At 40.2% G+C, this 13,594-nt stretch overlaps 1 long non-coding RNA gene across 1 annotated transcript; it reads right to left on the bottom strand.

Moving 5' to 3' along the window:
* Positions 1-927: 927 nt before the first annotated feature.
* LOC144584307 (uncharacterized) lies at positions 928-12,698 on the bottom strand. The gene is made up of 2 exons (XR_013538471.1): positions 8,270-12,698; positions 928-4,128 (listed from the first exon to the last, which is right to left on the bottom strand). It is a non-coding gene; the product is annotated as an uncharacterized LOC144584307 (long non-coding RNA).
* Between the last annotated feature and the right edge of the window lie 896 nt (positions 12,699-13,594).

Below are 13,594 nucleotides of genomic sequence, written 5' to 3'. Positions count from 1 at the left end.
TAAGCATAACAGAAGCTGCCTCCTTTTATCATTAATAACCATGTCTCATCCAAGCACAAGGAAATTGTCATGGCTGTTTTTTCATGGGGTCTACAGGATAAACTCTTCTGCTCATTGCAATTCACACTTATTGAAACACCACCCTGACAATTGATTCATGTTTGGGTGAGAAGTGGTTAGCTGATGAAAAAAGGAGTTAACTTCCGGGATTTTTCCTTGCTTGATGTCACTTTATCAGTGGTAGTGACACAAAAGGGTATCCTGTATCATCTTGACTGCTGTCGTGGGTGTTATTTACATTTGGGCTGCCCTTGACTAGGTAAAGCTTGGCATTCTTTTTTTCCTGCTAGTAAAATGGGCATGATATTGTGTAGCAATATTGGGGCATTTCCTGGCACTTTGAATGGTCAAAAACACAATATCCCACATTCATGGAGGTTCTTGAAGTATTGATGGTAGTAGTGCCTGCACAGGTTTTTATCCATATAAATACGGACATTGGGATACATCATTCAGAACCAGAGCTGAATAGTGTAGCATCTTGAACAATATAGCTTCTATGACTCAGTGTTTATCATAAATAGAGATCCTGAAATATGTTAAGCTATGTCAAACTTTATATTATAATCTCCATCATGTCTGAGGATGACAGCAGTTCTTTCGATTTTATAAACCTATCTAGCAAGAGGACTTACTAACCAAAATTTATGCTAGACTTTCAGATGGCTGCATTTCCTTGTATGAGGCTTTGGGAGACGTCTTTCTCTCTATCTTGCTATCATCAGAGGTGTGCTTTGCAGAAATTAAACAGGGAACTTTCTTAGAATCACAGGATCATAGACCAGTTAAGTTGGAAGGAGCCTATAAGGTCATTAAGTCCAGCTCCTTTCAATGCAGCAATCAAAATCAAAACAGATCTGAGAGATATTTGTCCAGTCTTCTCTTGAATGCCTCCAACATTCTTGATGGCTGTTTCCAGGTTCAAGAATTCCTCATCAAGAAAGACTAAGTTGGTCTTGTTGATTCACACTAGCGTTAGGTTTTTCAGCAGATATTTTTTCCTTCAAGCCTGGTGATGTTGCTCTCCCCTCAATTAAATACACGATCAAATGTGCTTTGATGGTTGTCTTTTCAACTGTAATTGATGTGGTTTTATGTTTATCTTATGACTGTGTACATATCACTTCTATTTCTTGCCAGCATTTTTGTACTTTACTGTTTTTCATTGTGTGGGAAGATATACTGTATATTTAGAAAAATACATTGATGCATAAAATAGACCCCTTTTTGATGGTTTGATGTGGCACACATTCCTGCAAACATGGAAGCCACACTTCCACCTAGAGTCATCAGTTTTCTTTTGACATGGTCAATAAATTAACCTGAGTGAGCTCAGAATAATGTTGTGCATCATCAACTTTGATAAGAACTTTGTTCCGCGGCTCAAGTGTTCTTACTGATGGGGGAGTGCTTTCTGATGTCCAGCATAAACTTGCTGTTCTCCAAGTATTGCTTGCTATACACAGCCCTTAAAAATTATTCTGTTGATTAACAGGTGGAACATAATGATGCTTATCTCTTTATAGTTGGTGATTCTTAATAGGGCAGGTGTCTATTGCCCACAGCAGTTCCAATGCTGATAAAACACAACTGTGTCCTTTACGTAGAAAATCACTTTGTCTCAATTGCACCTACTTAGTTCCAGAGCTTCTATAACAGCAATAACTGTTTTGAACACTTGTCTTCTCTGTGTTTTAATTTACCAAGTAATGAAGCCGGACGAGTATGGCATGTTAAGGTGGAAATGATCCAAGCGGAGCAGTCCTTCATTTATCCTAATTGTTTAGTCCTATCATGCTGAATGTTAACTGTGCTGCTAACAGGAACATTCACATCAAAGGCACTTGCGATGACACGGTAATAGGGATGACACATTTGTTACAGACTATATATTTGCCATAGCACTCCAGAAAACTATAGAGATGAGACAGAAATTTTTTTTATTGAAAATGTGAAGGACTGACAAAAGTACCCAGCTTTGCATGGGTCAGAGCAGCCCATTCAGTCAGCTTTATAAAAGACGTCAAGCAATGTCATGGGACTGTCAAAGAAGGACACCTCTTGTGATTGAAGTTGTGAATTATGAAACCTGCAGTTGTACCGACTGCCTTCCCAGGATATGAAGCCATTGCTCAGGAGCAGCTGGACCTTGTGACCATAGCAGCATTGCTGTGGAAGGATTTTTGCATTATTTTATTGCATGGCCACAAGCAGAAGCATGTGGCACTGAGCCAGTTACAATTAATTGGTCAGAATTACAGTCTAAATTTAGATCATAGGAAAATATACAGTTTTCTTTCCCCCATCAGAAGTATGTTTTCTCTCCTACATTGCTGCTTTCTTTGCCTCCTGTTGAGTGTTTTCCTTCTCTGGAGTACCAAATGTATTGGATGCTGCATTTCACATTCTGGCTTTGGCTCTCCTACACCAGCAGCTTTTTACTAGTTCCTTTCTTCCAGGCTGACTTTTTACAGAATCCTGTTTTCAACTGGAGGTTTCTGTCCTGAAAAAAAAAGTTATGTCATGGTTGAGGAAGTCTGCCACCAAGTGGCTGAAGTGGTATTGTAGGCTGCAAGTCATTTCAGTTGATTAAGATCACAAAATTTGGATTATGACAAAGACATAGACTTACAAATTATTTTTTTCTTCTTATAGAGTCTGTAAACAGAGGGCAGCTTCACAGAGTTTAGAAGTCCCTTAGCCTCTTCAAGGCTAAATAAGCCCACCAAAGATTTCTTGCCCAAACCAGCTTAAATCCTGTGACCATCATAAACCATGCTCTGTTTGATGCTGGCTAGGTTTCGTTTGGTTTTGTTTTATTTTCACTTTTGTTTTGTTTTGGCCTTTTTGTTTTTTCAGTTCCACTCACAATGACCAACAAGTTAAGTGATGTGGAACCAGAGAAAGATTGTATTTAATGGTGTGATCCCTTTCCACATGTTGCAGCAGAAAGAATGGAGCAACCCATTCTATATCTGTCTCTCATATGCCCTATTTTTCTGCATCTATACTGGCAGAGTTGTAAAAACATCAACATAAAACATGTACCAACAATAAATCAATATTTGCTTTGATTTTGGCCCTGGCATCTTTCCTGTACTGCACTCAAGAAAGCTACCCCAAATACAAGGGACATAGGATTTTGAACATTAGAAGCAAAACAAGACAGAACAAAAATAAATCTGCCTCTGAAATAACAAACATCTCCCTTCTGGAAGGAACTAACTGATTAGAAAACTCTTGTTAGGCTAATCCAACCATTGCGTTTTGATGTTGCTGTTTGTTTCAAAACATAAAGGAGGGGCAGGAATCCTAACCATTTGTGCTATAAAACCTTTCAAGCTGGAAGATACTGATTCAATCCACAGTTCAAGATGAAGTCGCAGTTTATTTATCTACCTTTTTATTTTACAAGGTTGGCAAGTCTCTAAGAAACACAATGCCTCCACAGTATTTTCTTATGCTCCCCTTATCAGTCTGGGCTATACTTTCTTTACTTTTGAAAGTGGACTGCATGTGGTGCCACATATAGATTTCCAAACTTAGAGAGAACTCATGAAAACTGGGCAACCTTTACCAGTCATTCCTTCTTAGCCTGAACTACCTCAGAGGGTGGTTGTGAAGATAAAATGGGAAGGGGTGTGTCATTTTGGATTTTCTCCTGGGAGGAAAGTTGGTTTATGAGATAAATAAAGTAGCTGAAGTAGCAGCTCTAATAATGTATTTGTTGTGTATTAGAAATGAGCATGAAGCAAAAAGCAAACAAGAAAATTCAGCAAAAATTGCTGATTAATTGATTTGTGTTCATCAAGACCCTGACAAATGCGAATGGATGAATTTTTAGCAATTTTCAAGTTGTCGATTCATCACAAAAATATTTTGATCTAGTTTTTTTTAAAGGCACCCCCTTACCACTGCCTACCTTTTTGCTTCTGCTGCCTCCACCACCACCGCTGCTGCCATCTTGAAAAGCAGCTCAGCTGGTTCCTGCAGGTCAACTGCCTCCGCTCATATGCCGTCCTCAGCTTTTTATTTTATTTTATTTTTCAGACACCCACGTGGCTGCCTCTAAAAAGAAAAAGAAAAGCCTGGGTGCTTTAGCTGAGACAGACGGGGTTCTTTTTTTTTAAAGACAGGTATTTTTTAGACAGCTGTTGACTTTGATGAACCACGAACCAAGACGAACCACCATTTTGCTGGTTTGTGCCCATCTCCATTGTGTATGTTTTCAAAAAACATGCCATGTATAACATGTGATATACATAGATAGCTCGTCACTATGAAGGCTAATGTCACCAGGGCATGGCCACAGCCCATGATACAGCAGAATAAGAGACCTCTTTGTCCTTATATTTACTCTTCTGGCCACTTCCTTCTGCTTACCTCTTGTGTTTTCTCTAGGCCAGAGAAGTCAGCAAGCTGTTTTAAGTAACGAAACGCAGAAACATGGCTACATATGTGGCCTTTTACTTCATGGTAAAAGGAGCCAAAGTGGCTTGCTTGGAAAACCGTGTGGTATAGTGGTTAGCACACTAGAAAGTTCTGTTTTACAATTTGAATTTGCAAAGGAGATCAGCAGTGTGCGTGTGAGAGACAGAGAGAGAGGAGAAAGAGAGAGAAATGTGGGCTCCCTGTAAGTGATATAAGCCATAAAGTACATCTTATTCACAAATCACTCACTAATCATCTTTATAAAACCTAATAGGCCATGAACACTGATGGCAGACACTTGTACTTCTGAGCTACTGGAAGTCATGAGCCTGTACCTGTCAGAAATAGCCTCCAGCGAACATGAAACTGCTGTAGAGGGATCTACCTACTGAATTACAGTTTTATTACCGGCTATTATGGGAATGTTAACTTTTCTCATTGTGACAGGTGTGGCATTAAGATACATTTGAATATATACATAGGAGGTAAAATGAAGAAGAAGGGCTTAAGGAAGGACATCATGTTTAGAGATAGGCAGAATATTCCCCAGGTTTGACTACTCTGGCATACGTTTTGAGCACTGGTGAGAGGAAAGTTCAAGCAACAATGATGTAGGTCTCATTCTCCTCACTCTTGACCGCCTAGTTTTCAGCCTTTTAGCTCTCAGGCCAAGGCAGGGGACTGCCTATGGCAACTTGGTTTACAGCCAAATGAAAGGGCTTTTAGTGCTGCTTATTTAATTTGTTACTGATGAATCTTGACTGCCAGGTTAAGTGAAAGAGGCGCTTCTGAGATTCTCCCACTCTAAGAAACAAATAACTTGGCTGCTAGTGTATAGCCCGTTGGAGGGGGCATTTGCTGTTCTCTCGTACAGTGGACCCTTGACTTACAGACGGCTTGACTTACAGACTTTTTGAGTTACAGACTTCTCTGGCCGCAAAATTTAGGTTTGACTTGCAGACTGAGATTTGACTTACAGACCAGAAAAAAACCAAAATGGAACAAAAACGGCCTGTTACGGGATTAATCGGTTTTCAATGCACTGTAGGTCAATGGAGACTTGACTTACAGACTGGGAGTGGAACACAGCACCTCTTTGGGATTGTCTTCAGTGGAGAATGGGAGCCATCTCCTGCCCAAAAACCTCTGCCCAGGAGAGGATTCTCGCAATGTTCTTAATAAGAGTTTAGGGTAAAACTGTTTTGTTATCTTGGAAGTGATGAAGGAGAGAGTGGGCAGCAAATTGATGCAACCCCTCTGCCCAGGAGATGAGGGGAATCATTTATATGGATAATTTGACCATTAATGTCAGTGCCTATTTTGTCAATAAACTGACCAGCCTCTTTAATAGCACACTGACCAAGGCTCGTCTTAGAAGTCGGGGAAGACAGGCAGGCAGGCAAGTAGCTGTTACTGTAACGATGGTGGTAGTGGCATTTAAACAGTAGACATGATACAGTACTGTGAATAATGAAGAACCTCAGTGTGTCTCTGTCCGTAGGCTACAATTCTCAAAAAGGGATCATAGACAACAGTAAATTTAGGATTATTTATTGTTGTGAGAGGAGATATGGGATAATCCAATCATGGAATAACAGATTTAGCTGAGTTACATAGATGAGTTCACTTTATTGTATTGCATTCGTTGTGTCTCTTTTCTGTAGCTTTAATTTGGTTGCTTTAATTGTTCTGCCATTCTCAATTTTATAAGTTATGTTATCATTAAGGTTTGCATTTTCCTTGCCCTCATTCCAAAGAGAGCTAAAGAGCCTATGCAAGGAAGACAATAATCTCTTTGACTAATACGTTCATTACATGAATGCCCCTAAATGCTTGGCTGATAAAAGCTGCAAGGCCTGTATTGATGCTATTAGTAGCCTAGGTCAGTCTACATGCAGCCCACCAGAGCCCCCATTGTTGTCCCCTGGAACCCTTTGCTACTACCTATGTGACTCAATAAAAATGCCTTTAAAAGTGCCAGTCATCCCCAGAGCCCCCTAGAACGTGCCACTGACTCTTTAGTGATTCCCAACCTTAGGTACCTAGATATTCTTGGACTGCAAGTCCCAGAAATCCTGGCCAGCAGAGCTAATGTTAAAGGTTTCTGGGATTTTTAGTCTAAGAACATCTGGGGACCCAAGGTTGGGAACCACTGCTTTAAAGACTATTTCACCCAACCCATGCTTTGGCCCAGAGTTTGCTTTTAAAAATGGACAGGTACAGCCAATCAAACCACCCTGACCCCTGTATTGCCCTATTATATATAATGGGGTAATACATACGTAGATAGATAGATAGATAGATAGATAGATAGATAGATAGATAGATAGATAGATAGATAGATAGATAGATAGATAGATAGATAGATAGATAGATAGATAGATAGATAGATAGATAGATAGATAGATAGATACATACATACATACATACATACATACATACATACATACATACATACATACATACATACATACCCAGGTTCCCCCCGATCCAGGTTTCCCCCAATTCTTGTGCAGCCTATACAAAAGCAGAATTTTCCCCCTCCAGATGCCTTACATTATCCTACATGCCAAGAATGGGCAAATTCTGAAGTTCCAGAAGCTATTTTGACCTCTCTTGGACTTCAAACTGTGTCATCTTTTCCTCCAAAACCATTGCTCCCTGATACACATTAAGGACTCCAGAGAAGACATGGGTATGGATGGCTTCAACACATTATGTTGATTCAGCTTAAAAATCACTGTTTGGGAAATTTACTTTAAAAAAAACACTACAGCTATCAGAATCCTCTAGGCTGATTGTGGGATTTCTAGTTCAAAAAACTTTTCCTAAATTCTGCTTCAAACTAACTTTCCAAGCTCTAGATTAAGATAGACAAATAGGAAGGAGAAAAGAGAATAGGGAGAAAAACAGGATATTAGAACAATGAACTCAAAAATAACAACAAAATTCCACTCTTGGGTAATGATTAGTTGAATTCCCGTAACAGGAAAGGAAGAGAAGCAGAAGAGAAAGCTCGTAGTCAGGCCTTATAATACGTGGTTTTCTGAACACACTTAGAGGGGAGAGCCTACCTGTGCTCACCATTGTTTTTATTACAAAATGCCAGAGTCTGAAAAGGAAAGGTTCTTGCTGGCAATGGAGCTTCTAAACACAGCAGGAACCCAGGTTTTCCCAAATTCTTGTGCAGTCTATACAAAAGCAGAAACCATTTCCCTCCAGATGCCTTTGTTATCACATGAAGACAGCAACAAAGCAGAGGGTGGGGCCAAGCAGACTCCTCAAACAGTGGTTCCCAACCTTGGGTCTCCAGATGTTCTTGGACTATAATTCCCAGAAGCCTTCACGACTAGCTGTGCTGTCCAGTGTTTCTGAGAGTTGCAGTCCGAGGACATCTGGGGACTCAAGCTTGGAATTCACTGCCTTAGAAGAAGTCTGTTCATGAAACGGAGTATTTTAAGTTTTGAATACTCTTGAATACTTGGTTCTAGAGCAGCTGTCTTCATCTACCTACTTGGCTTCTTCTCTGGACTCTCCTGCATGGAGCAGCTGATGTTCCACAGCCAACAGGATAAACTGGGGGGGGGATCAGTCCATCTGAGAGCAGTGTGACTTTTTCCATGAACAAAGGAATGGGAAAAAATGCCAATGGGGAAAAGCATGGCTGCATGTTATAAGAAATCTGAAATCTCTGTCGAATTCAAGGAACTATGAATTTTTTTTCATTTCCTTGTCTGTCCATGCATGCTTTTGGACCTTCATGGGTTTTGAAGCATACCTCTGTTAGTAGCCAGAGTGCTCTCTCTGCCAACAGGCATGGGCAGCTCTTCATGATGGGATCATTTCAGAGAGAAGAAGGTTGTCCACCTGAAGAAATGATCACATATTAATTTAATTCATTAGTGGGGTTACACCAAGAACAAAACAAAAAGGGTGATTGTTCTTTTCCTATAAATTGTTTGTGAGTCAAATGCAGACACACTCGGCCATATTTCAAAAGCTGCTGAGATCAAGAAAAGTATCAAAGCAAAAGAAATACAGGTGTCTCTAAAGCTACTTCCAACAACGTCAACAGTGAAGAATCAATGTATTCGCGAAGGATTTCATGGCCGGGATCTAATGGTTGTTGTGGGTTTTTCGGGCTCTTTGGCCAGGTTCTGAAGGTTGTTCTTCCTGACGTTTCACCAGTCTCTGAAGATGCCAGTCACAGAGATTGGCGAAACCTTAGGAAGAACAACCTTCAGAACACGGCCAAAGAGCCCGAAAAACCCACAACAACCAGTGAAGAACCAGATTCTACACAAGTACTTTGGCACAACCAAATCAGACATTCGTAAAGAAAGAAAGGAGGCTAAAAAGCCTGTGAGCCGTCCAAGTTACAAAAGGAAGACCTTTTAATACATCTAAGAGAGCATGGGTGACACACAGACCGAAGGGCAAGGGAAGGGCTCCTTCCCTCCACCTCCGTCATTCCTGCAGCCTTTCCAAGCATCCTCAGCACCACCAGCAAAATGGTGTGTTGTCTGCATGCAAACAAAGCTCTGGGGCTATAAGCCCTGTTTTAAAGATGACCCCTCTCCGAGGGGTCATTCTCCTTAAAATGAAGGGATATGTGTCAAAACAAATAACCATAGTAAAAAAAAATTTTTTTGACAGGGACAGCAAAATATGCCTTTAAAAAGAAACTTCTAATATGGAGGAGGACAGGCCTTTCCCTTGTATAGCTCCTCGCACCACATTTTTCATCCCACCCACATCCTTATCTATAGACCTGTATTATACTTGCAGTAGTAATGACGCACGGCTACTTGGGGTGTGCCCAGGATTTATTTCCCTCTCTCTCTTTCCCTCCCTCCCCCACCTTTGTTTCTCAAGTGTCAAATTATTTTCTGAATCTCTCTTGCTAGTAAAATTTCCATTCTTATTCAGTTAATTCAAATCCAGCTCATTTGCTTTACAAATTATTGAAACCATTATTTTCAGTAGGAGACCTAACCTACGTGATGATGGACATCTCCTTTGCATAGAAAGCCATACAAAATACCTGTGTTTTTTGTATTTGCTAGTAGAATCTCGACCCTGGCAAATTGCAGGGGAATGAGACAAAGTGCTCCATTTAAGAGGCAATTAAAAAGGAAGGGACTTCCCATAAACTTTCCACTATGTCCTGTGGGGAAATTCAACTTCCTTCATTTCACTTGTAATTCGGATACTTGGGGATCCAGACTACCAAGGGGGGAGATATGAATCACCATTCTCACCAGTGGACTGCAACACAACCCTGCAATCAAGGACTGAGGCAGTGATGTAAGTTGGTTTTGTGGTTCACTTTACACAGACCAGAAAGAAATGTTCAAGAGGTCCTATCTGCATCATGGAACCCTGAGTTGGCATAAGCATTGCCAGTCATCAGGGTTCAAGGGAAGACTCCATGTTACCCCCCCCCAATGATGGTAAACCTTGAGAGGTACCTTGCCGCTCCTTTCCCTTGGTGGACATGTGCCATGGAATCCAACAACTGCTTTTGTGGAAGATCCTTAAGCCAAACAGAAAATATTCTTAGCCCATTAATGTGACAATACATGGTAAGCAGAACACAACTTCTCTTCTTGCAGCTGAACTGGAGTAAAAACCAAGTTCTCTTGACTCAGCTGCACCAGAGGTGACAAGTCCCCCCCCCCCTCTTCAGCAATGGTTAGGCCTCATCTAGAGTATTGTGTCAAGTTCTGGACACTTCAAGAAGGATGCCAACAAACTGGAGCAAGTTCAGAGGAGGGCGACAGGGATGGTTGGGGGCTGGTAATCAAGCCCTAGGAGGAAAGATTGAAGATTGAAAGATTGAAGATTGAGTGTGTTTAGCCTTGAGAAAAAATGACTGATGGGAGATAAGATAGCACTTTTCAAATACTTGAAAAGTTGTCATTCAGAGAAGGGGCAGGATCTGTTCTCAGTCATTCCAGAGTGCAGGACACATAATAATGAACTCATGCTACTCATGCTGGTATAGGCTGAATGTCAGGAAAAACATCTTAACTGTTAGAGCAGTACAACAATGGAAAATTGGACAACCATCTGTCAGATCTGTTTTGATTTGGATTCCTGCATTGAACAGTGGGTTGTACTCAATGGCTTTATAGGCCCTTCCTGGCTCAATTATTCTATGATTCTAATCCTATGGTAGGGATGTCCCATATAGCACTGTTCTCCCACTGTTCACGTACGGCTGACTTTGCTATTCATTGCACCCAATTTTTCCATTCAAACCAGCCTTCCAAGCTCTGGAGGAAAGTAGGTGAAGTGCCGCTTGCAGGCAGGAACTGGAAGTCCTGGGAGCATGCAGCTGTCTTAACAGCATAGTAATAAATGATTTCTCAAAATCTGGCACCCAGAGGAGTAAGTTCTTTAAGCTCCATCCCATTAAAAAGTGGAACAAAATCAAAATGAGACAGGCCAGGGAGTGTCATTAGAAGCATAATCTAAAGAAAAATGCTTGGGGTTCTATCTAGCCCTTAGTTAAACATTTTCTAATTAAGAGCTAGATACAACAGATACTTTACAACAGCCAGGAGAATTGACTGCTGCAACAAGGCTGTGATAGTTTTTTTCCCTGTTTCTTTGACACAAGAACTAGAAAATCCATATTTTTCAAACAACTTGCAATTAATGAGATATTTTAAAGATCTTTTTGCAAATCGTAAAGTTGAATATTTAAAGAACTCAGTTTCTTACAGCAGCGTTAATGATTAGAACTTTGAAAAAACAAGATCTTAGAGGCAAAAAGCTTAGCACTTAGTGTGCCTTTGAGGACATAACACCTTCAGCACTTGTGATTAAAATCCATTTTCAAGTTTCCATATTGTTTGTTTAAAAGCCTGTATTCTTTTCTCAATCTACTCTCATACAGTTACTTTTATACAGTGCAGAAGTTACAGCACTATACGGATTATTTAACAAAGAAATGTTCCTTAGCTTTTATGTCCACAACACAACTGCTGTACGTTGTATTGTATTTTTAGACTTCTCCTAATATGAAAAACTAGATTTAATTATCATAGACTGTTCAGAAAAACTAGTGGCAGAATTACAAATAGTTGCACAAGCTGAGAAAGCTTAACTCATTAGAGAATAAATGTTTTTTCTCAAGTCCCGCTGTTAACTATCACATTTATTTATTTCTAAATGAATCTTCCTGTCTTTTAGAACAATGGTGATGTGATTTGATACTCACTGACTCATTTATATTCTAGCCGTATTTCAAAAAGCCTTCTAAGAATCCCAGTTTATGTTTGTATTCCAAAGTAATTTTCCAACTTTTCTGTAAAAAAATATATGCTTGGGACATTGGAGTCTGATGACACCGATTTTAAAGAGGGTGGTGAATCCACTCCAGTTTTTAGTGTGAATGCTACACATGCCAAACTCTCTTCCCCAGATAATTTCAGCATTTTGGACAGTTTCTTTAAAGTCTTTTCTAAAACTCAGGGTGAAATCAGTCTCCTCTCACCCGCAATCACAGTTACTTGTCTTTACTGAGGGTGGGCACCTTTCTGAAAAAGAAAAAATAAACTATGGCCTTAGATTTTTAGGGGAAAAACAGGAAATGCCCTAACTTTAATGCATGTCTTCAGGGCTGGAAATCAGGGATAACAACAGGCATGAATCAGAAAAATGGTGATTCATTTTGATTCATGATTCATCAAGGTCAATGAATCATGAATAACAAATTTACCATTTTCCCCCCTGACAAATCGATGAATCAATTTGTCAACTCATTTTCACTTTTAAAACCCTATAAAATGGCCCCAAATCACCTAGAGATACAACAATTATAGAGAGTCTTCCCGTGACTATTCTCTACAAGTCTGGCAAATGTGGTAAAGTTTGGGTTTCAGATGTCCAAGTTATACACCCACAAAGTAGGACCCCCCAAGGAAAGTGCCCTTTAGCAGCTGGCCTGAAGTGTGATCTTTACCAAACTTGGAGGGACTGTAAAGGAAAGTCAAGGGAAGCTTCTCTGTAATTTTGATGTCTCTAGGTGCCTGGGGGGATTTCCATGAGGCAGGGGCTCTTTGTGAGTGTATAATTCAGACGTCCGAAATCCAAACCATCAAACGTGGAGAGACTGTAGAGGAGAGTCTGGGGAATCATCTGTGAAATGTTGGTGTCTCTCGGTGCCTGGGTGGCCATTTAACAGCCCAAAATAGGTTTAAAAATCACTAAAAAAATCCATTGATTCATATTCGTTGAGAGCACTGATTCATGCGAATACAAATTGACAAATTAGCAATTCTTGATTAATTTAGCAATTTGTTTTCAATTCATGCCCATCTCTAATCAGGGCCATCATTCAACACTGTGATTGGGCTCAGGTAACAGCTAAAACTCTAAAAGCCTTCTGTACTGTAGAGAGCTGGAAATTCTCCAGAGCGTGTGTTTGTGTGTGTGTGTGTGTGTGTGTGTGTGTGTGTGTGTGTGTGAGAGAGAGAGAGAGAGAGAGAGAGAGAGAGAAAGCGCACTGAAGAAGGCTACAGGGAGGAAAGGTGAAGCAAAAAGCAAGAGAAATGGTTACAATATTACATTTAACTAATGCTCTTGATCTTCAAAATATCTTGTAAGCCGAGATGAGGGGGAATTATACTTCTAAAGCACAGAGTATGTTTCCTGGAGTAATTGTAGTCTTAAAAATAGTATTTCCTATTTGTTCTTCTAGACCAGATGGGGGAGGGAGAAATATACTCACTTAATAAAGGCTTAATTGCTTCTACATGCATGCCATGTGTTCTGTGGTTTTAATATTCTGTTGAGACAAATACTCAAAAAACATTTCATGAAGAGCCTTTGGACTGGCCACAGTGTCCATGTTGCAGTCATAAGCAGATTTTTTTTCTTTCTATGGACTTTCCTTTCGGCCATACTCTCCCCTGTTATCTCATCTCTGTGATAAAGCATGTTTATTGTGGATTGTTTGTGACATGGGCTTCTTCACTGTGAGCTAGGCAAGGAGGGGTATTGCCTTTTAGCAAATTCCCTTCGGGATTTGTTGGATCCTTCTGGCACCTGGAGTGGCTAATGAGACAAATCTGTAACCTTGATAGCTCATTCA

The sequence above is a fragment of the Pogona vitticeps genome, chromosome 1 (genome assembly GCF_051106095.1).
Source record: "Pogona vitticeps strain Pit_001003342236 chromosome 1, PviZW2.1, whole genome shotgun sequence".
Lineage (NCBI taxonomy): Eukaryota > Metazoa > Chordata > Lepidosauria > Squamata > Agamidae > Pogona > Pogona vitticeps.
Note: the sequence above shows the minus strand (reverse complement) of the source record. Positions and strands in the feature narration are given on the sequence as shown.